This window comes from Opisthocomus hoazin, chromosome 1 (assembly GCF_030867145.1).
Source record: "Opisthocomus hoazin isolate bOpiHoa1 chromosome 1, bOpiHoa1.hap1, whole genome shotgun sequence".
Classification (NCBI taxonomy): domain Eukaryota; kingdom Metazoa; phylum Chordata; class Aves; order Opisthocomiformes; family Opisthocomidae; genus Opisthocomus; species Opisthocomus hoazin.
This window is the reverse complement of record NC_134414.1, coordinates 46,865,028-46,890,620: the sequence shown is the minus strand read 5'-3', so window position 1 is coordinate 46,890,620 and position 25,593 is coordinate 46,865,028.

The window sequence follows — 25,593 nt, the reverse complement described above, 5'->3', positions numbered from 1 at the left end:
GCAATGTGATCTAGTGGGTGGCCAGGACTGGGAGAAGCACAGTGCTATGTAACTATTAATTAACTCTTGGGCTGCCTTTTGATCTGAACTAGCTAGTCCAACAAGACTGCGGATATTTCTAGAGACAGATCACTGCAAGCACCACTTTAAACAGGCAACATCAGTGAAACTACATTTGATGTAGGATTCTTCACCTTCCAAAATCTTTAAGACTGTCTTCCAACACTATCATAATAGTTGTTGTGTCCTGAAGCCTCAACCTTCTCCCAAATTCATTTGCCACAGACTGGGAGGCAAAGGCATGACTTAAAGCTGCCATTCTTGAGGTTTTCATCCAAATCATAACTGAGTCCACAGAATAAGTCCACTTGAACTGTTATGTAACACGTATATTACAGGCTGGCAGTTCTACTTACAAAGGTCAAGTATTACTAATGTAGCCAGCCTGCTTTAAAGTGGATGCCAGGTATTCTGTACCTTTTAGCCTGAGGACTGGGGACCTTTCCTCGGGACAGAGTCATTTAGCAGTGTGTGTCTAAACTCATTTATGAATTCACCCATAACAACTAGTTTTATAACATTTACTGGCATAGCAAAAATGCTTGTATTTTAAGGGCAGAGACTTTCTGTTACAGAAATGCTGAAAGCCACACTGTAGTAGCAAGTATAACTATTATCTGCAGCAATATAGATTCACTTAAAATTATCAGAAGTATTGCCATAATATTTTGCAATTTCATCTGACAGCAGAAGTATCTAACCATATTAAAAAAAAAATAAAAATTGAAAAATATTTTTAAAGACTCTCATTGAATCTGACACTTCTGTGTGTCACGCATCATTATGCATGCATAATGATGTACCCCTGTGATAAACTAAGAACAATTATATGAAAAGAAATATAACTTACTTCTGAAATCTATCACTCATTACCTCTCTTGTCTTTTTGTCCCCATTGATTATAAAAATTAAATATTAATGTAAGATTCTATTTCCCTTTCTAAGTTACACCTACATGAGCCCTCTTACTGACATCATTTGGTCTTAAACTCGAACCAATATGGAATATGAATGTACATGTCATCAAATATTAAGGATAGAATTCTCAGATTATAACTTTATTTCCACACATTATTTGAACCTCTGGTTTTCTGAAAAATAAAGAAATAAGAAATAATTTTCTCCATTTAATGTTCAGAAAAGACATTTTTAACAAATATAGAGGGAAATTAAACTCCAGACTGTATACACTGACAGATGTCTAAATGTGTCTACAAAGATGCCCTAGGATATCAACTTCACAGAATTACAGAATCACAGAATGGTGGGGTTTGGAAGGGACCTCTGTGGGTCATCTAGTCCAAACCCCCCGCTAAAGCAGCGTCACCTACAGCAGGCTGCAGAGGACTGCGTCCAGGCGGGTCTTGAATATCTCCAGAGAAGGAGAATCCACAACATCCATGTGCAGCCTGTTTCCGGGCTCCGTCACCCTCAGAGGGAAGAAATTCTTCCTCATGTTCAGACGGAAACTCCTGTGCTTCAGTTTGTGCCCATTGCCCCTTGTCCTGTCACTGAGCACCACTGAAAAGAGTTTGGCCCCATCCTCCTGACACCCACCCTTCAGATATTTAGAAGTATACATTAGGTCCCCTCGCAGCCTTCTCTTCTTCAGGCTGAACAAGCCCAGCTCCCTCAGCCTCTCCTCGTAGGAGAGATACTCCAGTCCCCTCACCATCCTCGTAGCCCTCTGCTGGACACTCTCCAGCAGCTTCTCATTTTTCTTGAAGTGGGGAGCCCAGAACTGGACACAGTACTCCAGATGAGGCCTTACTAGGGCAGTGTAGAGGGGAAGGAGAACCTCCCTCGACCTGCTGGCCACACGCCTCCTAATGCATCCCAAGATCCCGTTAGCTTTCTTGGCAGCCAGGACACACTGCTGGCTCAGGGTCAACTTGTCGTCCACCAGGACACCCAGGCCCCTCTCCACAGAGCTGCTCTCCAGCAGGTCCACCCCAAGCCTGTACTGGTGCATGGGGTTGTTTCTCCCCAGGTGCAGGATCCTGCATTTGCCCTTGTTGAACCTCATCAGGTTCCTCTCTGCCCAACTTTCCAGCCTGTCCAGGACACGCTGAATGACAGCACAGCCTTCTGGTGTGTCTACCACTCCTCCCAGTTTGGTGTCATCAGCAAATTTGCTGAGGGTACATTCTAACTCTTCATCTAGGTCATTGATGAAGAAGTTAAACAAGGCTGGGCTCAGTACTGACCTCTGGGGGACACCACTAGTTACCGGCCTCCAACTAGACTCAGGGTCGCTGATGACAACCCTCTGAGCTCTGACATTCAGCCAGTTTTCAATTCACCCCACCGACTACTCATGCAGTCCACACTTCCTCAGCTTCCCTAGGAGGATATTCTAGGAGACAGTGTCAAAAGCTTTCCTGAAGTCAAGGTGGATAACATCCAGGGCTCTCCCTTCATCCATCCAGCCAGCCATGGTATCGTAGAGAGCTATTAGATTGGTCAGGTATGATTTCCCCTTAGTGAATCCATGCTGACTACTCGTGATAACCTTCTTTTCCTCCACTTGCTTGATGATGACCTCCAGGATAAGATGTTAAATCACCTTTCCCGGGATGGAGGTGAGGCTGACCGGCCTGTAGTTCCCTGGGTCCTCCTTCTTGCCCTTTTTGAAGATTGGAGTGACATTGGCTTTCTCCAGTCCTCGGGCGCCTCTCCTGTCCTCCAGGACCTCTCAAAGATGATGGAGAGTAGCTCAGCAATAACATCCGCCAGCTCCCTCAGCACTTATGGGTGCATTCCATTGGGGCCCATGGATTTGTGGGCGTCCAGATTGCTTAAGCGATCCCTCACACAGTCCTCCTCGACCAAGGGAAAGTCATTCTCTCTGTGGGCTTCCTCTGTTGCCTCCGGGGCCTGGGATTCCTGAGGCAATCCTTAATCGTCTAAAGGTGTTCTAAATGAGGACAGGTGTTTTAAAAGTTCTTAGTCATAACTGCCAGTTCCGTTAGGAATTTTCAGGCACCAAGAGGCAAATAGAACACATAGTCAAGAAGTCATGACTCAGTTGCTGACATGTAAGAGCCCAGAGAAGCCCTAAAATATGCAACCCATGCCCCATGGTGCTGGAAGGTAAAAAACAGGATCTTTGGAAGACATGAACCTTTTATAGAGCCAACTGGACTTAAGTGGATTAGTCTAGAGCTTTTAAAATGATGATAGGTTTCTAAGTTTAGGCAACTGAACACCAGTTTATGATGTTTGTAACAGTGCTAAAAAGCTACCTAAGTGTAGGAAACTGAATTAAGCCTAGGAGAATTTGAAGACCTCATCTGCTGACTAAACTCAGAGTCTTGATTCAGCACCTGAGACATTTACATGGTTTGACAGATCTTAGAATATCTGGACTGTTCTTCACGTGCCAATCCAGGGAGACAGGGACCACCTACAAGTCAGACTGCCTTAAGAAGAAGGCTCTGATATCCTATGGCATCCTGGGTGGCTTTTGTGTTTAGACCATTAATCAAGTATTTTTAAGTTCTGTTTGAAGTAACTATAGCTATCATGCAAATCTGGCAGCTATACATTTAGATTTATGTACACATGTTCTGGAGTTGAATCCCACCCATGGTGTTTTTGCACATTGAAGTCATGCATGTTTGAGGATACTGAATTAATTTTACTTTGGTAAAAAGTAAGTTGCTGTGAGATTATTTTTGAAGTGTGGTAGGAGGTAACATTTGCTATGAGAAGCAGAAGGAGAATCTGGTTAATAATTTTCTTTAAACTGTAGTGTGGGTGTTTTTTCAAAACAATGTACAAGATAATTACAATCCATTAGATATTCTTCCTTTTTCCTTGTAATATTGCTGTGTGTAGTGTTTTAGAATAAAAAGACTTTACATAAAACATTAAATAAAGTTGATATGGACAACATATAATTTCAATGTGTCGATTAACAGTGGTAGTGCACTTATTGTAAACTTAGAACTAATTACACCACAATGTACATGTATGTAAAGCCATGAACCTATTGTCACATGTCTACTGAAAACCATGTACCCCATCTAAAAGTGATATGAAGATGCAAAAAAATAGGAGGCAGTATTCCTCAGGTCAGAATGGCACAGTATCACACGGTGCTTGCTTTGCTGGATAGAGCAGATTGGCTTCACATTCAGGTAGTGTGATTCTGACAAGCATTCTCACCTGAAGCCCCAAGCAGTGAGGCAAGGTCTTCTGATTATCTTAATTTTATGGTTTTCAGAATGTTTTACAGATGCTTTCTGTATTAGTAAAATGCGTGGTCTGTTTCTGTAGGCTTTCCTCTGTATATATCTCTATTTTTAGATATTAGCAATTCAATGAGAGCATGATTTTCATCTGCATAAAATTAGGCATGGTATTCATTTTCGCTTCACCTTAAATAGCTGTTAGTACGGAAATGATCTGAAATTCAAAAGTATGTCTTGAATTTAATCTTCTAGACTTACAAAGATGAGTTTTAAATATGATTATGAAAAAATGAAACATGGGAGAACATTAATTTAACATATACACTATCAGATTGCAAAGTTGTTTCCATCAATCTCTTCTGCTTGAGCCAAATAACAAAAAAAATGTTGAAATGTGTGATGTATGTTACTATCATTTTAATTATGTTAGTGTCAACTTTCATATGATGTTAATAAGCATTTCTATTTATATAGTACATTTACAGGAACTCATTCATTCACTAAGTTTTAGAACTAAATCCAATGTAAAAAACATCTCTGTTGTGTAGAATGTATAATACACAGGGTAACAGAAGAAAATCACGAGCTGAAATTTCTGCAGGAATCTTACATTTGTGTGCAATTACCTCATAATTTACACAGCAAATTTCCAAAAAGTTCCAAATGGTCTCTAGCTGAGCTTTAACTGCTTGTATACCAGACTGATACACTGAAAGAAACTAGATCAAAAGCATCACAAACATTGCAAGGCACGGAATATCCCTTCAGCCAGTTGGAGTCAGTTGTCCCAGCTGTGTCTCCTCCCAACTTCTTGCTCATCCCTAGCCTGCTTGCTGAAGGGGAAGAGTGGTATAAAAAGAAAACCTCTCCAACAATAGCCAAAACACTGGTGTGTTATCAACACTGTTTTAGCCACAAATCCAAAACACAGCACCTCATGTGTTGCTCTGAAAATTAATTCCATCCCAGACAGACCCAGTACACTCATGTTCAATTAAAATGAGAGAAAATAACAAGCATGAGTCACAGAGGACAGAGACAAAGAGAGTTGGCTATGTGTCTTGGCTTTGGCTGGGCTAGGGTTAGTTTTCTGCATAGTAGCTAGTACGTGGCTATGTTTTGGATTTGTCCTGAAAACAGTGTTCATAATATAGAGATGCTTTTGTTATTGCTGAGCAGTGCCTACACAGAGTCAAGGCCTTTTCTGCTTCTCACACCATCGCACCAGTGAGTAGGCTGGAGGCACCCTATAAGCTGGAAGAGGACACAGCTGCAACAGCTCACCTGACCAAAGGGATATTCCATGCCGTATGACATCATGCTCTGCATATAAACTGAGGGGAAGAAGGAGGAAGGGGAGGATGTTTGGAGTGATGGTGTTTGTCTTCCCAAGTAACAATTACATGTGATGGAGCCCTGCTTTCCTGTAGGTGGTTAAACACCTGCCTGCCAGTCAGAAGTGGTGAAGGAATTCATTATTATGCTTTGCTTGCATGCATGGTTTTTACTTTATCTATTAAATTATCTTTATCTCAGCTCACGAGTTTTCTCACTGTTATTCTTCTGATTCTCTCCCCCATCCCACTGCAGGAGGAGTGAGCAAGTGGCTATGTGCTACTTAGTTGCTGGAAGGCGTTAAACCATGACATTATGACACGAGTGGAACTCCTCTCACACAGTTTTAGTTGCATGTTTAGGCTAAGATAATTTTCCAGAATATCTTTTTAATCTAGAGAGAGGCAACACCAAGGTAAAAAATAGTCATAGCCTACATATAACAACTGTCCTGTGGAGTTGGGTGTCTTTCTTAATTCGTTATACAGGTAGTCTAATGGAAGAATTCATCCCATGTAATACAGACAACTAAGGTCCTTATGCTTGCTTCAATGTAATCAGAAAGATAAAATCACTGTCACAAAAAAAATCTTAGGTAGCATTTTAAGAAGAAATGGATCACATCCTGCAAGAATTTATTTAACTGCTGCATAAAATTTGACCATGAGAATTTAGACTTACATATTTAATTTGTATAAATTAGGAATTAGAAGAAATTATTCCCACTCTAGGTAATTACGAGAGACTATATTTAGATTTCAGATAGTTATCAAGACCCAGTGTTCTTGCTTCTTAAGAATAATAACTTTCTAACCTAGTCTAAATAAGTGACGAAAGGAAAATCCCAGTTCATCAGTATTATAGTTGAAATACAATGACTTGATTTTGTATTTACTGAAATCCCTGTTTAAGTCTGAGGGATCATGCAAAAACTACTAAAACACACGCACGTATTATTGAAAAATCTTCCTGTTGTAGCAAAATTCCCAGTGCTTATACCTATAGGAGGTATTTTTCAACCTTTTTTAGGAACACATATGCAGATGAAACCTTGACCATGTCAGATCACTGGGTTTTGCCTCTGACTTCTGAAAATCTGCATAATCTGCATAAAGATGGGAAAACATCAGTCCAGACGAGTTCTACTGGGTGGAGGGGAATCTTAATGCAGTATAAATCATGTCTGATCATCCTGACTGTCCTATGTGATTAAATGACCAGGTTCATAGGCGAGAGGAGAGTAGGCGATATCTTTTGCTTCAGTTTTAGCAAGGCTTTTGACACAGTCTCCCACAACATCCTTGTATCAAAGTTAGTACATTATGGCTGGGCAAACAACCAGATAAACAATAAATAGGTTGGATGATCAAGCTCAGAAGTTTGTGGTTAATAGATCATTCTCCAAACAGAGGAGTATTTGGTCTGCACACATGGAACTGTACCAACAGGCTGGAAGAAGGAGATGGTATTAAACTGATGAAACTCAACGATAACAGATGTGGAGTCCTGCCCCTGAGAAGGGAGACCCTGGCATTGTTACAGGTTGGGGGTCCGAGGGGCTGGTGTTCAGGTCTGAGGAAAACTGCCTTGGGGGCAGTGAACTGAAAATGAGCAAGCAGAGCATCCCGTCAGCAAAGGTGGCGAACAGCATCTAGGACTGTGTTAAACAGATTACAGACAGCAGATCAAGGAAAGTCATTATCATCCTCTACTCATAACACTCATTAGACCACATCTGTAATGAAGCATCTAGCTGCGAGCCTGCTGAGTACAGCAAAGTCATAAATAAACTGGAGCAGGTTCAGCAGACGGCTACCAGGACGGTCAGGGCTGGAGCACTAGTGCAGAGGTTGATAGACAGGGGCTCATTCAGCCTGGAGAACAGACAGCTTCAATGGGACCTAACAGCAGCTCTCCAGTAACTATAGGGGGCTGATAGAGGAGTCGGACCCAGGCTCTTCGTAGCCATGCATGGTGGGAGGGTTAGAGGTAACAGGCTTAAGATGAAATAAGACAGTTAGACTGGGTATAAGTAGTAATATTTTTTCTGAAGAGGATAATCAGTCAGTGGATCATGTAACACGTAGAGATTTTGCAGTCTCTAGCTTGGGAGATATTCTAGACCTCACTTTATAAAGCCCTGAATAAGTAAGTTTGACCTCACAGATGGACCTGCTCTGAGCAGGAGGTTGGCCTAGATCTCTCCCAGCCCAAATTATCTTCCTATCCTAAAAATTACTTACATTTGCTCCTTTAGGTGCAGCTCTTAATACAGTTTATCTGGAGATTTTTAACAGCATCCAGAGGAAATGTTTATATGTGAGTAATTACTAATAATTTTCTGCCTCTCCTTTGAGAGAAAGACTAAAATATTATTGTGAAACAGAAGTTATTCTTTCTGTTGAGTAAAATTTGTTACATTGAATATCATTATTCCTTTTCAACTGAATTACTTGCTAAATAGGTTACCCTTTCAGAGACTATAATTTTTTTGTAATTTTATGTAAATTTCAGTGCTATGTTTTGAGTCATTGTACATAAATTTTGGAGATAACTGAAGTGAGCTTGAGGATTAAACCCTTTTCAATATAAAGTAAGATGACTACTTAATACCGAAGTTTGAGGCAACTCACCTTAAAAGTTACCAGCCTAATATGGGTAGTAGTAATATACCTACAAGATATATTATATATGTATATTGCAGATACCTAAAACCAGCTGAGATTATTACAATCTGAATGTTCTTCTGCTAATGAATTATTAGTAGGATTGAAATGCACACAGCTTAATGGAAAAACTAGGAAATACTCTAGGATTAATATCAGAGAGTTTCAGTTCCATTATAAGGTGGCATATTTTCATTTGTGATCTGACCTTGGGAAAGAATTCAGTGGTTCAGTAAGCTTACAAAGTACTGTAGGAAAACAAATTTGAAAAAGATAACCTGAATAATAGACTTTAATCAAGAATGCACTCTATCACAAATAATTTTTCCTCATAAGAATTTGTTTGTGTGCCATTTGCAACACTCCTGAAATTAAAACTGAGTAAGGAAGATCATTTCCCATAATGTGAAGTATCCACTAAAATGATGCTCTGATTCAGAGTTTGTCCTTTTTGTAGCACATGACAAATAATAACGTATGTAGCTACTAATAGTGTTTAGAATAACCATGTATTGGTACTTTTCATAGATATTCTGCAAGATGTTTTGTTGTTAATTAAACAACAAAAGTGTTGTTGTTTTGACACTGTCTCCCATAACATCCTCATAGGCAAGCTCAGGAAGTGTGGGCTGGATGAGTGGTCAGTGAGGTGGATTGAGAACTGGCTGAATGGCCGAACTCAGAGGGCTGTCATCAGAAGCACTGAGTCTAGTTGGAGGCCGGTAACTAGTGGTGTCCCCCAGGGGTAAGTACTGGGCCCAGCCTTACTCAACTTCTTCATTAATGACCTGGATGAAGAGTTAGAGTGCACCCTCAGCAAGTTTGCTGATGACACAAAACTGGGAGGAGTCGTGGATACACCAGAAGGCTGTGCTGCCATTCAGCGAGACCTGGACAGGCTGGAGAGTTGGGCAGAGAGGAACCTGATGAGGTTCATCAAGGGCAAATGCAGGGTCCTGCACCTGGGGAGGAACAACCCCATGCACCAGTACAGGCTTGGGACGGACTTGCTGGAGAGCAGCTCTGTGGAGAGGGACCTTGGTGTCCTGGTGGATGACAAGTTGACCATGAGTCAGCGGTGTGCCTTGGCTACCAAGAAGGCCAATGGGATCCTGGGATGCATTAGGAGGATTGTGGCCAGCAGGTCGAGGGAGGTTCTTCTCCCCCTCTACTCTGCCCCAGTGAGGCTCCATCCAGAATACTGTGTCCAGTTCTAGGCTCCCCGGTTTAAGAAAGATGAGGAACTACGGGAGGGAGTCCAGCGGAGGGCTACGAGGATGGTGAGGGGACTGGAGCATCTCTCCTACGATGAAAGGCTGAGGGAGCTGGGCTTGTTCAGCTTGAAGAAGAGAAGGCTGAGAGAGGATCTTATAAATGCTTATAAACATCTGAAGGGTTGGTGTCAGGAGGATGAGGCCAAACTCTTTTCATTGGTGCCCAGCAGAAGGACAAGGGGCAACGGACAGAAACTGAAGCACAGGAAGTTCCGTCTGAACATGAGGAAGAACTTCCCTCTGAGGGTGATGGAGCATTGGAACAGGCTGCCCGGGAGGGTGTGGTTTCTCCTTCTCTGAAGATATTCATGACTCGCCTGTACACCGTCCTCTGCAGCCTGCTGCAGTTGACCCTGCTTCGGCAGGGGGGTTGGACTAGATGATCCACAGAGGTCCCATCCAACCCCCAACATTCTGTGATTCTGTGATTCTGTGATTCAATAAAATACACAATTAAGATAGCTTTCTGAAAACTAGAAGTTTAGAAAATTTGAATATTTGAGGAAATTTTTAATAACTTTTACTGGTATTGAACTAGTATCCTAGATAAATTAAAAATCAGGAAGTGAATAATAACACAAATTTACAAATTCTATCCACTTTCTGAACATGATTACATGAGTTCATCTTCCAGTATTTCACACTCTAAATTTGGAATTTCTTTTTTTCTAAATTAATGTCTTGCAGAGCTTTAGTCTACTTAGTCCATTAATTATGTTATATATATGTCAAGTGGAAATTAAAAAGCTGAAAATTTGTTTTGTCTCCAGTTTCACTATTTATATTCTTGTTCTAGTAATTAAGGCATGAGAGCCAGACTTTATTGCTTTTGCTAGTATGCATTAAAATTTCAAAGTGTTAGCACTGCAGAAATGTGATTTTGCCAATCCTAATATGCAACCCACATCATTGTAATGTAATCTCTGTACTTCTTTATCTTAATATCATTAATGAGTGTAATAAAGATATTTCATACATATCTTTCGATTCTAATGACACAAAACTAATCAATCAGCATTGTGTAAATATCAGCATTAGATATCATGTAATTAGATAAACTATTTTTCTTTCCTTACAGCTTTGAGCTGCTATCAGGCAGTTAAAATGGATTTGCTTGTAAATTTATACAGCTTCAATAATTTTAGTATGTTAACTGGTTTAAAGCTTGTAAAATAAAATAATGAAGACTGGGAAATTGGATGTTGTGAAATCTGACCTGTTTAGTTTGATGATATTAATAATTAAAAATAGCTTTTTGAGGAACTGAAGTGTGACAGCTTCCTGTTTATTTGTGTCAGCTCTCATGTAGCTATATTGTACATCAGCCTTAAGAAAAACTGTGAGTCTATTGCTAAAGTACCTTAAACTAAGCATATATTAATTTATTTTTTTCTCATAAAAGTATTACTGAAGGATATTCCACCCACTACTCCTTTTACATAAAACATTTTAAAAATATGAATAGCACACTGTTATTTTTTAGATTAGCTACAGCTAGAAGATGGTTCAACACTCTTACGTGGAATCTGTAGATTACAATTAGGTTTATTCTAATTCAGATTCTAATTTATCTAAGACATGTACAAATAATGAAATAAGGATTGTCATTTGTGCAAATGTCCCACATACTATTCTACCATTTAAAAGATAATTAAACTTTAAAATAAATCTCTTGTTGTATAAAAAAGACCAATGAAGAAGTATCTGCCAAATGAATCCCACTAAAGATATTGAAGAAAGTTGTTATGAAATCATTTGAAATCACAGCTGACAAAATTGACAACTATGAAAAGCTGAGTAGGTTTTAAACTTCATAAATCTGAGTAAGAAATAATGAGAATTGGTTGGTATAACATGGAACAAAATGAATTTAGCTGAAAATCTATTTAAATTTCATTCTGATTACCAAATTGCCTTGGATTTGGCCATTAAGTGCTGTATCAATTTGATTGTTTGTTGTTCCACTATATAGAAAGAATTTTTAATATAGTCATTCCTTCTGGGTATCTAAAATCCTTGTTCTTTGAGGATTTTTTTTTTTCCTAAGGTGAAATGTGATTATTATATGCATGCAGTCACAGCCACATATCATAATTATTGCTTCTAGTATAAATATCAGACCTTTTAACCCTAGCTACAGACTGAAAATTTGAATACAAGGTTAGTGCATGTTGTGAAGGCAAAAAACAAGACAACCTTGCAATTGAGGACTGTCCTCTTATATAAGCTTTTGGGTATTTTTTGACTAGCCTTTTATTTTGCTATTTATCTTGCTCATTCCCCATTTCCTTATGCTGTATCTGTTAGTGTAGTCAGCCTTTTGTACCTGTTAAGGAAGTTGTCAGAAGGGAAGCTAGCATTTTTACAACCAAAAAAAGATTATTGAAGAAACAAGGTTTTTTTGTTGTCGGGACAGACTCTTGAGGCCTCTTGCAACAATTACCATGCCCTTCCTATTAATGAATTGACCTGGCACTTGTAACTATGTATGCTACAAAATACTCTTCTATTTGAGACAGTGGTTGCAGTGAGTGTTAATAATTAACTGAAGAAGTGATTCTTTTGCCCAGATGGTTATTTATATGCAGAGTGTTCTCACAGAATAATTTATAATAGTTCATTCTGTTAAAACAAAAATATTAATAATTCTTTCATACATGGAAAAAGACAAAACTCTTTAATAAATGAGGGACCCTCAATTAATTTTCTCAGTCCTAATTACAGTACTAAGGCTATATCTAACTAAATGTAGAGTTCCTAAGAGAGGGACTAAAGTAAAGCTGAGGTGTCTGAAACAGTAATTTAAAAAATTCCTGTAGGAAAACCTGAACATTTTTGGAAGGTGACTCTATCTGTTGGGGCATAGTTCACAAAATATGCTTTAATGTAGGAACTTGACAGATAAAGAGAGAGTTCTAGCTATGCCTGTATCTTCTAGGGGCCTTTGTAAACTACAGAAAACTTTTTCCAGAGACCAGGAGGCTTGTAGGAACTAAGCAACCCTCTAACAAATAACCTTCTATAGGCTTAGTTAGCTATTGTTAGTGGCCTCTGTTAGTAACAATCAGTTTAATAGTCATTGCTGTTACATTGTATAAAAACTCAAGGAGATACAGATGTGGCCAATAAGTGCAAAATCAAAGTCCAGAGCTCTTCAGACTGTAGCCTTTGCACGTACGTCTCTATCCTGAGAACTTCCTAATCACACGAAACACTTGAAAATTTCCAACTCTACTTGAACATTAACTCATGAAAGATTCACTGAACTAGAGATAGAATACAAGCAACTTACTGCTCAGGGTCTTCAGGTGGAAAAATAACATCCAGTGTTCTGGTCTTTGTTTCTAATGTTGTTTCTATTTTCTTATATTTAACTAGCGTGTAATGTAAAATACAAAAGTAGTATTAGGAATAGGTAGAATCATAGAATCACAGAATCATAGAGTGAGAACAAAAGGCCACAATATGTAACAAAAAGCATGCCTGATACTTTACAGGCAAATGGCATGAACACAGGAGTAGTTAGTTTTACATTTTTTTTTTCTTTTTCTTTTTTTATTCGTTAGACAAAAGGACATCTTGTGAATTGACTAGTTAAAATTAAGAAAAGAATTCAAAACAGAATTTATGAAAGTATTCAAATCAATAATTTAAATAAAGTGAATCAAGACATCAAATAAGTTCAACAGAACATGTTACATACAAAGTTAAACCAATGGCAAAGGTGTAGAAGGCGTACTGATGAATTAGAAGACTACAGCATATGAATTCTTACTGAATTCTCTGCTCTCAGTGAATTCTGTGGTGGAGACACTTTAACAGAGTTCGGATGCCTTCCAGATTATACGGCAGAGGAACCAGAAAAAATAAATTAAAAAAAACAAACCCAACCAAACAAACCCAGAAACCCCACGAACCTCCAAAAATTAGAAATGCAGGACTGGACTAAATAGACAAGCCAGAAGCTAGTAAGTCTTCAGGGCTGAACAGCATTCAACTAAGCAACGTGACAGACAGTGAAAAAATAAATTCTATTACAGAATACAGATTCATAGAACAGTTTGGGTCGGAAGGGACCTTTAAATGCCATTTAATTTAAACCCTTCTGCAATGAGGTGGGGCATCTTCAACTAGATCAGGTTGCTCAGAGACCCATTCAACCTGACCTTGAATGTTTCCAGGGACGGGCCTCTACTACCTCTCTGGGAAACCTGTTCAAGTGTTTCACCACCTTCATTGTAAAAAATTTCTTCTTTAAAGCCTGTCTAAATCTATCCTCTTTTAAAACCAACCCCTTGTCCTACTGCAACAGGCCCTGCTAACAAATTTTCCCCATCCTTCTTATAAGTCCTCTTTAAGTACTGAAAGGCTGCAATAAGGTCTCCCCGCAGCCTTCTCTTCTCCAGGCTCAACAGCCCGAACTCTCTCAGCCTATCCTCATAAAAGAGGTGTTCCAGTCCTCCGATCATTTTTTGGCCCTCCTCTGGACCTGCTGCAACAGGTCTGTGTCTTTCCTGTGCTGAGGGCTCCAGAGCTGGATGCAGGTCTCCAGGTGGGGTCTCCCCAGAGCAGAGTAGAGGGGCAGAATCTTCTCCCTCAACCTGCTGTACATGTTTCTCTTGATACAGCCCAGGATACAGTTGGGCTTCTGGGCTATGAGCACACAGTGGTGGCTCACGTCCAGCTTTTCATCCACCAGTATCCCCAAGTCCTTCTTGGCAGGGCTTCTCTCAATCCCTTCATCCCCCAGCCTGTATTGATATTGAGGATTGCCCCTACCCAGGTGCAAGACCCTGCACTTGACTTTATTGAACTTCATAAGGTTCACATGGGCCCACTTGCTAAGCTTGTCCAGGTCCCTCTGGATGGCATGCCGACCCTCAGGCATGTCTACCGCACCACTCATCTTGGTGTCATCTGCAAATTTGCTGAGGGTGCATTCGGTCCCACTTTCTATGTCACTGATGAAGATGTTAAACACTACTAGTCCCAATCCATATCTCTCCATTTTCGAGAGAAAGATGTTGTGGGGGACCGTGTCAAAGGCCTTACAGAAGTCTGGATAGACGACACCTATAGATCTTCCCTGTCCACTGATGTAGTCACATTACCGTAGAAGGCCACTAGGTTGGTCAGGCAACAGCTGCCCTTAGTGAAGCCATACTGAAGCCATCACCACAAAAAAAGTACAGTTTTGTAGACTAAACTGGGGTTTCACTTTTCTGTCTTGCTTGCATCAGATCTGTGTTCAGTTTGCAGATTTTGCCAAGATTTAATGTCTGCAGTTGCTTTAGTAAAAGGACAGAATTCCTTTTGTTTTCTGTAACAGGAATGTGGATGCCTAATACTTCTCATTCAATTCCATTTCATGAACCAAGCTCCTAAAATACAGGAACAAATCATTCAAAATCGTCTGTCTAAACATATCTGAAACTCCTAAGCTTAAAAATATTAGTCACCTTCAGCTTTTCAGATACCTAGTGTGGAAAAAGACATAGTCATTTACTATCATAGAATAATAGAATTCTAGAATGCTTTGTGTTGGAAAAGACCTAAAAGATCATCTAGTTCCAACCTCTTCGTATGATACCATCCACCTTCATTGCCTTCGCACCTTCACCAGGTTGGGCCTGAGTCCACCTATAGAGTCATAGAAGTATTTAAGCTGGAGGAGACATTCAAGATCATCAAGTCCAACCATTAACCTAAATCAGTCAATCCCATCACCAAACCATGCCCCTAAGCTCTGCATGTATATGTCTTTTAAATACCTCCAGGGATTGTGCCTCAACCTCTTCCCTGGACAGCTTGTTCCAATGCTTTACAACTCTTTCATTGAAGAAATTTTTCCTAATATCCAATCTGAACCTTCCCTGGCGCAACTTGAGGTCATTTCCCCTTGTGTCATCACTTGTTACTTGGGAGAAGAGACTGACACCCACCTCACTACAATCTCCTTTCAGGTAGTTGTAGAGAACAATAAGGTCTCTCCTTAGCCTCCTCTTCTCCAAACTGAACAACCCCAGTTCCCTCAGCCGCTCCTCATAAGACTTGTGTTCCAGCCCCTTCACCAGCCTCATTGCCCTTCTTTGGACACGATCCAGAACGTCAATGTCTTTCTTGTAGTGAGGGGCTCAACACAGAACACAGTACTCCAGGTGCAGCCTCACCAGTGCCGAGTACAGGGGCACAATCACCTCCCTACTCCTGCTAGCCACTCTATTTCTGATACAAGCCAGGATGCTTCTGTTGTACATGTGTTTTTCTTAATCATTTCTACCAGTATAAGTTTGAAAAAACTTAGATTACCATTATACTTGAATATTCTTTGAAGGCAAACACCAGAAGTGTTATAATATATTATAATACACTCCAGAACTATTATTTTTCTTTACATTTTCATTACCTAGCTTAAAGTTACCTCAGTACAGAGCTACAAACAAATTACAGCCAAGGTCACTCACGGTCTCCACTAGTTTTGACATCCAGTGTGGCTGACAAATCTGACGGTGTTACCAAATCAAGTACCATTAACAAATCCTTCAACTAGATACAAACAATTCCCTTACCTGACAATATGACAAGACCAACATTAGTAGCAGAATGGTGCAGGACATCAGACAGATCAATTATGCATAACTATTCTGAAGAAAAAGGGGACACGTACAACTTAGTGGTGTTTCCTTCGGAGTTGTAAAGCCAGTATATGTAGGAGTCCATTTGTGCTATTATTTATTGGTAACTTTGGTCTTTCTCCAAATAGTTTCAGGTTGTGATCTCTGTTTAAACTTAATACTTTTTCCCATAGGGGGATTCTCTTTTCTGTGATTTGATCCATCAAGGTGTATTTATTTTTTAGAAGATCTAGTCATCAGTGAACCATTAATTAAGATTTATTTTTCTTCATATCCATATTGAGACTTAGAGGATATGGTTCTTTCTGAGTGAAAAAGTACGATTCCCAAGTTTTCATTGTGACAGTCTTGATCATGCATACTTTCTTATTTTATTGTTTCCAGATTTCAGAAATTCATGTTATGCAGCAAAAAATAAAAGTGCACACATCCCCACATCCAGACATAGACATATATAATTACCCTCCAGTTTCTTGTTAGTGACCTCTTCACATCTAACTTTAACATAATCAATAGCAAATATCAAACCTCTTTACTTAAATCTGTTGCACTTTTGTATTTTCCCTTGTTCAATAGTGACATGTGAGACTGAAAATGCATGTGATCATTCCCACAAGATAAAGAAAAAATACATGAAAAATTAACTCACTCATATACAGTTTGATTACTGTCACCTTTCATCATGACACATAGCATATGTTAAATCAGGTTGGAATTTTTAATCATAACCAGTAGCTGATTTGATAGGAACATACAGAAGAAAACACCACTAACACTGTATACCTTATTAGCACTACCATCCACTTAATTTTTAGAAATCACACAGTACTTTCTTGTTAAGCAAGAAAAAATGAATTGAGTAAAAAATTCTGGGACTTTATCTTAGCTTTTCCTTACATAAAATTACTACCAAATCAGAATAGTAGTGTATTTTAAACTCTTTGCACAGTCATCGTATATCCTTATCCCTGGAGCACCACTAGTACAATATCCATAAATAACTCTGAGACAGATGCAATGGTAGTTGCGGTTATGAAAGTAAATGGATCTAACCTCATAACTGATCTCACAGAACAGATAATAGTGGTAGCCACTGAATACAAATTCTGCTGTCACGACTATCAAATTTTAAAAGATTGAGCTCAGAAAACTTAATATACACAGAGAGAAGTCGCAGCATGTGACTGTTTCTTTACAAATGGTGAAACTCATCCAAGCAAGCTGCATTAGTTACTAAGAGTAGCTTTACAAATGACTGTGCCATGTTATCTCAGAAGTACTCCCTGGGGTGACAACCAACATGACTTGTAGTTTAAATAGGCCCAAGTAAAGACTGAGGCTAAATGAGTCTGATTTCATCATACTTATTTTTGAAAAATACTAAAACTAAAATAAAAGTGACCTTATTTTCCCTTCCTACAAGTACATGGGTTCGTCTGAATATTTCAGAACCGAAAAAAGTCATGCAAAGGACAGTACTATGTAATTTTTCACCCATGTTTCAAGGAACAAAAGAAATGAAAGGCTGTCACTTGCCATCAAGACCTGTACTTTTCTCCATTCATGTTCTTACCAAAGCCAAAGGTCAAAGAGTGAAAATACATTATTAATTGAATTTTGAAACTGTACAGTCTAATAAATTCAGTGAAGTGCATACAAATCATATTATCCAATGCTTCTAGAAGCTTTAATTCATTTTGCCTTACAGCTGAAGAAAAATATATGCTGATCGTAGGAGCAATAAACATTGGTAATTATGTATAAATATAGAGATTAAGTTCCAATTAACGTTCAATTTCTGTAATAATCTTATCCAAAAGTCTTTTAAGATTTTTGGTGGCACTAATGAAGACCAAGGTAATTCAAGGTAGTAAGGATTCTTGTATTTATAGGCAAAAAGTGATTATAGATCTGGGTGGTTTGAATGCGTTGAAGTACTTTAACAGAATTAAGTTTCAAAATGCATATTTCCTTTTACTTCGGAACTTTTAATGTTTCCCTATAGTATCACCATAGATTACAAGAATACTTTTTATATCGTACAGAAACACTCTACTAACCATACTGAAAGAGGATTTGTTTTTTGATTTGCATTTTATAGCAGAAAATGATCATGCTTATATCTCAGTCTTTCGTACATTTGCCAGTTCTGCTATGCTAAAAGCAAAATTCCAAATCCTGTTCCACCTAAATTCCTTTATGTTGCTGCATATTCATTACTTCAATGATCTTGAAATATTTCACATCTTATTTTATTAATAAGGAAAATAAGCTTAAATTACAGAAATACAAATTAATACAATTAACATTTCTGTATGATATTCTGCAGAAATTGTTTCACAGTAATAAAAATTGATGAAGATTATAAATATCACTCAAATTTTTGTTATTTAATTTCACACAGCTTTAACTTTTTCTAACAGGACATATTAAACAAGAAGTTACAGAATCACAGAATCACAGAATGGTAGGGATTGGAAGGGACCTCTGTGGGTCATCTAGTCCAACCCCCCTGCCAAAGCACCTACAGCAGGCTGCACAGGCGCCGTGTCCAGGCAGGTCTTGAATATCTCCAGAGAAGGAGACTCCACCACCTCCCTGAGCAGCCTTTTCCAGTGCTCCGTCACCCTCAGAGGGAAGAAGTCTATTATATCAATATACGCAATTCTTTAAATTAATGATCAAGTGCAAGAATAAGTAACTGTACAACTCCAATTGAAATCTTATACTAACTTTTACTTTCAGAATTTCTGAAGATTGTAACTCAACTACAGAAGACTCAGGATGCAAGGATAACTTGGGAGGTAGGCAGAGCCAGACGAAGTAGTATGACTACAAATGCTGTGTGCATATAAATGTGCATTCAGGGCAGTTGGAGGCAGTAGTTTTGCAGTTTATTAAAAGTAAAAACAGGAATTAGCATGTATTAAGATAAAATATTTTTATATATTAAAATGTGGTAAATTCAAAAATAATCGGAAAAAAATCATACATTATAGCTCTTGATAGAAAGAAATTTTTATATTTATGTAAGTATGACTCAATAGGTAGACTGTGTTCCTTAAGGCTACATACCTATAAATCAAAAGGAAACCTACTACCATAATAAAGGAGAATTCACTCACCACCAACAACAAAAAAAAAAGAGTAGAGAACCCTAGATTTGTGAAGACGAAATAGTTATTTGCTAATTTCTTCAAAACTGCATTCCATGGCTACAGATTTAGATTCCAAATGGCCTGATCCATCCACATCTTTCATAAAACATCTTCAAATGACAGGTAGTTTTGATACTATACTTGACTGAAAGTTTAAGCTTTTGTAATCACAAGGCCTTATAACTTTTTCAGTAAAGGGAAGACTACCCTATTGCTGTTATAAGTAAAGCAGCTATAGCACTAGTTGTGAGCCTGTTTTTCCCATTGATGAGTCAAACCACATATCTCAAAATGGATGCAGGGAAATTTGCTTTGTTATCTACCTGAATGGGAACATAAAGTGTTTGTATTTATCATATATTAAGGAAAAAAGAAGACGGGAAAAAAAGTTGTGTCTGTTTTTCTTTGCAGATATGCAAAATTACTTTCATTTTAATTTAAAATACAACTTGAATTTTCACCTAAAATGGAAATTTCAGGGAAAAAAAGATGGTTCAGCGTAAATCAAAATATATTCAGGTTTAGATGATTTAATGTATTTAATTTTATATCTATGCATACATAAGTACATATCTGTGTACAATTTTCACATTTTTTTCTAAATGTATATGCATGTATATGTAATTAGATATTTATCTTATAAGTATCTTCTCCATAATTGTATACATATGTATCAGGGATCTTTGTTTAACTATAACATTTTCTAGTAACAGTAAACTTGATATATTCTTGTAGAATATTTAGTTTGGACAATGATAAAAAAAGATGATTTTAAATATTTATGTATTTGTCTTTTCTGTATTAAATTTGTCTAGCAGTGTTAGTAGAGTTTCTCACAGTTATATGACACATATACAGAAGATCAGGGCCATAATATATGCATAATGTAAATAAAGCTATTATTGATAACAATATTCACAATTCACAATTGGAGATAATTAACAGTTACAATTAGCAGTGTATTCACATCTGAATTTACTTACTACAGGTCACCAAATATGTGAACTGAAAAACTTTGAGAATGATTTCTTTCTGTACAAGAAAGTATGCATAATTTATTCTTTATTAATATGATCACTAAGATAGTGAAGAGTTTAAAAAAAGCATATTGCTTGCTTATTTACCAGTAATGTTCAGGTAGAGAGGAAAACATTTTTTTGACCCCTCTCATTCCCTTACTGATTTCTCTTGATGCCACATCTATTTTAAAAGACTGTTGACAGGATATTACTGCCTCTCCTAACCACTGAAAAAGGATAATTTGAAAAGGATCCCAGGTGGGATGTTGGTGCTCAGAGCACAGCTCAGCCATTTTATGTTTCAGCAGATGGTTATGTCGGAGTGCAGTGAATCATGAAATTTTCATTGTGGGTTTTTTTGCTGGTTCACTCCAGAAACAGGTCAAACTGCATCAGATACAGCAGTCAACTCTTCTGGCTACTTACAATAAGGATAAAAGTTACGATTGCTTGAAATAAATTACTTTCATTGAAAGCAGTTATTGTTTGACCTTGTTCTTCAGGAATTATTTATCTGTCTATTGGCATAATTGTGTTAATGTTTTCTGGTGTTTACATGTAAATCTGTAACATATAACTTCTCGAAAGTTATTATAAAGTAACATAAATTCATTTAATGATATTCTGAATGTTAGCCAGGTGTAATTGTCATCAGATGCACCATTTCTAATTTTGGAATTACCTATGCAAATTACATAAGGAATAGTCATAAAGATAAGAGGATTATTAGATAAACATTACTTTCAGCTAGGAATAAAAATAGTGGTGTGGTTTGAGGTTTTTCGTTTAACCAAGTTGTGGCTAGAAACAGTGGTTTTCTACTGTGTGAAAATGAGTCTGTGTACTCACCCTCCTTACTTACTACTTTGACTTTTTCCAGTGTAATTAATATCATTGTTTGAAATTGTGGTACAAATTTAAGGATGAGAAAAAGATTCTGTCACATTCCTACCGGAAAAATGAAACTAAAAACTGGACACCGTCTGCTGAACACCCTGTATAATAGGTCTTGAAAGAGTGAAATATGTGGGATGCTCTTATCAGACAGAGAGATGTAAATTAAACTGAAAATAAATACACTGTTGATCTTGAGGTATGATGTTGAATTTGCTTATTTTCTTTAGCCACTAGTTCATAGTGCACTGGCTCAAAGAAAAAAGAAATTAACTGAAGAGAAAGACCACAGAAGGAGGAAAGCGGGAAACAGTGTTAAGATTACATTAATTTATTGATAGTCAATGTTATGCACTGGGTAAATCTGTTAGGATTCAATGTCTTATTAAGAAAAACATTGTTTCCTTCTTTCTAGAAGTAGTAGACAATTTTTATATATATGACAGAATTTCTTGTCACCATTATGAGCCCCTCATGACAGAAAATGATTGTGCTGTAGTGACACTCTGTGAAGAAGCAAAGAGTGAAAAGGACTGTAAAAGTGTGAGTGCATTCAGCAATTTTTTATGAAAGACTATGTAGTCCTACACAGGAAATGACCTGGTCTGGTGCTGTTGTTGCTGGTGCATCATCTTGCAGACTTTTCAGTAAAAGTTGGAGGGTATTCTGTTTCTGCTTAGAGGGTCCTAGGACTTTTTATCACTTTGGCATTTCATTGCTGCCTGTTTGCAGCTAAGAACTCAAAAGAATTGATTGGTAAATTATACTCAATCATGCATGTCTTTAGGGTGCCCTTGAAGCACTTTCTTGAGTCATCATGGCTCTTTAATCACTCCAGTTAAAAAGTACAGGGCTTTTTTTTTAAGAATGTGGTCTTCATCCATCCAAATCATCATTTCTGTTAGTCACATTGACAGAAAGTCTTGAGGGATGCTGACTATAAAAAATGGTTATACTGTGCCCTGAAATACAACAATACAGATATTATAGGTTAGTAACAGATTCATGATTACCAGGCTAGAGTTCTGTGCGGAATTCCATGGGCTATTGATAGCCAGCTGTTACAGATAGCAATGTACAATTTAGAACATGCTGTGATAGTATTAAACAGGAACTGAAAAGCAGAATGAAGATGTAGGGAAGTTTTACCTCTTCACCCTGTAATACGGAAGACTCCTGGTGAAAATAGCCTGTAAAGCAGTAAAAGTGAGATCATAATGAGTACAGAACTTTTTTAGAGTTTATCTTTTTCTTGTAAATGTGTTCTGACTCAGTGACTCAGTCACCTCTGTACGTCTTACCTAGGTTGATTACTTCAGCTTTTTGCCCAGTTGCATTACAGTAATTTTTTAAACATCTCTGACATCTTCATAGGTTCATTACAAGCTTATTTTAACTGAGTAAAATTACTGTATTTAGGATCAACAATGTGGAAAGTCTGTAATATCTTATTAACGCAATGCAGCAATGACTGTTGAGTTAACAGCTCACTTATTTTTGTGAAGGGACACATGTATAAGTTATGCTCTAGCTTGTGGTGCAATGACTTTTAATTGTGCACAAAGAAAACTAGTCTGCTTGTGCTGTTAGACACTACCAAATAGCTATTTCTCCATATACTTTACACAACTTTAAAAAGTAGATACAGAATATTGTGAGTAGAGGGAGAGAAAGGCTGGTGAGTGTTGCATGAATAAATCCAGCATCGTTATTTTTTCCTGCAATATCACTTGCAGAAGGACAGTCTCTCAGATTTCAAAAATTCCACAGTGTATTAATCTTTCAAATTTGATGATATTGGAGCCAGTACTTGGAAACGATCAGACTGCAAATTCTCATGCTCTGAAAGTGATCCAAATATAATTATTGTCCTTGAATAGAAAATGCACTGAAAACTAAGAGATCTCTCTCATGTCTGATTACTAAAGAAGAGTAATGTTACTGTATATCATATGGTAGAGGTGCCATTCTGATATTCTGAGCAGGACTGTGCATTAAACTGCCATGTTTTATTCCCACAGAGGAAACCTTGTGTTAAGAGCTTTGGAGACATTCCTTCCTTATGTATTTGTCTCACAGTAATGCCCTCAGTTTACTTCTAACAAACTCAAAAGATATCTGCTTATTGTTTAGAAGGACTTGGGTATTTGCATGCTATGTAAGTTTGGACAGACAGACAGATTCACCTTTTTCTTTTTTCCACATGTCCCTGCTTGCTTAGTCTCTGTAGGTCATGGAGCAAGCTCAAGCATTGTAATGCTGATGATCATCAGTACAGCTTAACTGGTATCTACTTACCTGGCTATGTTTTGGACCAATCCAACTTGCTCTCTTGAAAAGAAATGTGTTCTAGAAAGAATAGCTATAATCAATGTGAATGCAAGCCAGCTGGTATAAAATGGTCTTAAGGCCAGGGTTCAGTCCAAGCTAATACTTTATTCAAATGTATTGAATAAAGTACAAAAAGTACAGAAGTAGCCTGTATATTCCAGTGAAGAATACTTATGCAGGGACACTGTCACAACTTAAAGGGTTACTCAGCCTGTGGGTGTACAGAGATTGCGACCGTGGGCTCAGAGGATTCTGTAATACACAAGGACATAGAGGATTTTTTCTCTAAATTTCTATATTTTATTACAGATTAGCATAAACAGAACATAAATCATCACTAGCAAATACAATACTACAAAAGTCACCACTAGCAAGTATACCTGTGACTGATAAAGCAAATATATATATATATCAAGCTATAAAAAATTGCTGTCAGCAATCTATAACATAGTGTCAACCATCATTACAGTAGCAACCAATATTATAGCAACAACCAATAATAGCAAAAATCAAGTAGGTATATACTTTTACAAGCTACTACTAACTTATCATTAGTGAAGCAAACTTAACTAGATATATATATATGATAGTTACTTATATCACAGAATCACAGAATCACAGAATGCTAGGGGTTGGAAGGGACCTCTGTGGGTCATCTAGTCCAACCCCCCTGCTGAAGAAGCGTCTCCTACAGCAGGCTGCACAGGACGATGTCCAGAGGGGTCTTGAATATTTTCAGAGAGGGAGACTCCACAACTACTCTGTTTCAGCATTTGTCACCCTCAGAGGGAAGAAGTTGTTCCTCATATCACAGAACGTATCACAGTTCAGATGGAACTTCCCGTGCTTCAGTTTGTGCTCATGGACCCTTGTCCTGTTGCTGGGCACTGCTGAAAAGAGTTTGGCCCCATTCTTCTGACGTCCACCCTTCGGATATTTGTAAGCATTTATAAGATTCTCTCTCAGACTTCTCTTCTTCAGGCTAAACAAGCCCAGCTCCCTCAGCCTTTCCTCATAGGAGAGATGCTCCAGTCCCCTCACCATCCTCGTAGCCCTCTGCTGGACTCTCTCCAGCAGCTCCTTATTTTTCTTGATGTGGGAAGCCCAGAACTGGACAGAGTACTCCAGATGTGGCCTCACTATGGCTCCATCGACCTGCTGGCCACACTCCTCTTGATGCACCCCAGGACGGCATTGGCCTTCTTGGCAGCCAGAGCACACTGCTGGCTCATGGTCAACTTGTAGTCCACCAGGACACCCGGGTCCCTCTCCACAGAGCTGCTCTCCAGCAGGTCCGCCCCAAGCCTGTACTGATGCATAGGGTTGTTCCTCCCCAGGTGCAGGACCCTGCATTTGCCTTTGCTGAACCTCATCAGGTTCCTCTCTGCCCAACTTTCCAGCCTATCCAGGTCACGCTGAATGAGAGCACAGCCTTCTGGTGTATCCACGACTCCTCCCAGTTTGGTGTCATCAGCAAACTTGCTGAGGGTGCACTCTAACTCTTCATCCAGGTCATTGATGAAGCAGTTAAAAGAGGCTGGGCCAAGTACTGACCCCTGTGGGACACCACCACTAGTTACAGGCCTTCAACTAAACTCAGTGCTTCTGATGACACCTCACTGAGTTCTGCCGTTCAGCCAGTTCTCAATCCACCTCACTGACCACTCATCCAGCCCACACTTCCTCAGCTTCCCTAGGAGGATGTTCTGGCAGACAGTGTCAAAAGCCTTGCTGAAGTCGAGGTAGACAACATCCATTGCTCTCCCCTCATCTACCCAGCCAGTCATGTCATTGTAGAAAGCTATCAGATTGTCAGGCATGATTTCGCCTTAGTGAATCCATGCTGACTACTCCTGATAAAATTCTTTTCCTCCGCTTGCTTGATGATGACCTCCAGGAGAAGCTGCTCCATCATCTTTGCCAGGATGGAGGTGAGACTGACTGGCCTGTACTTCCCTGGGTCCTCCTTCTTGCCCTTTTTGAAGATTGGAATGACATTGGCCTTTCTCCAGTCCTCCGGCACCT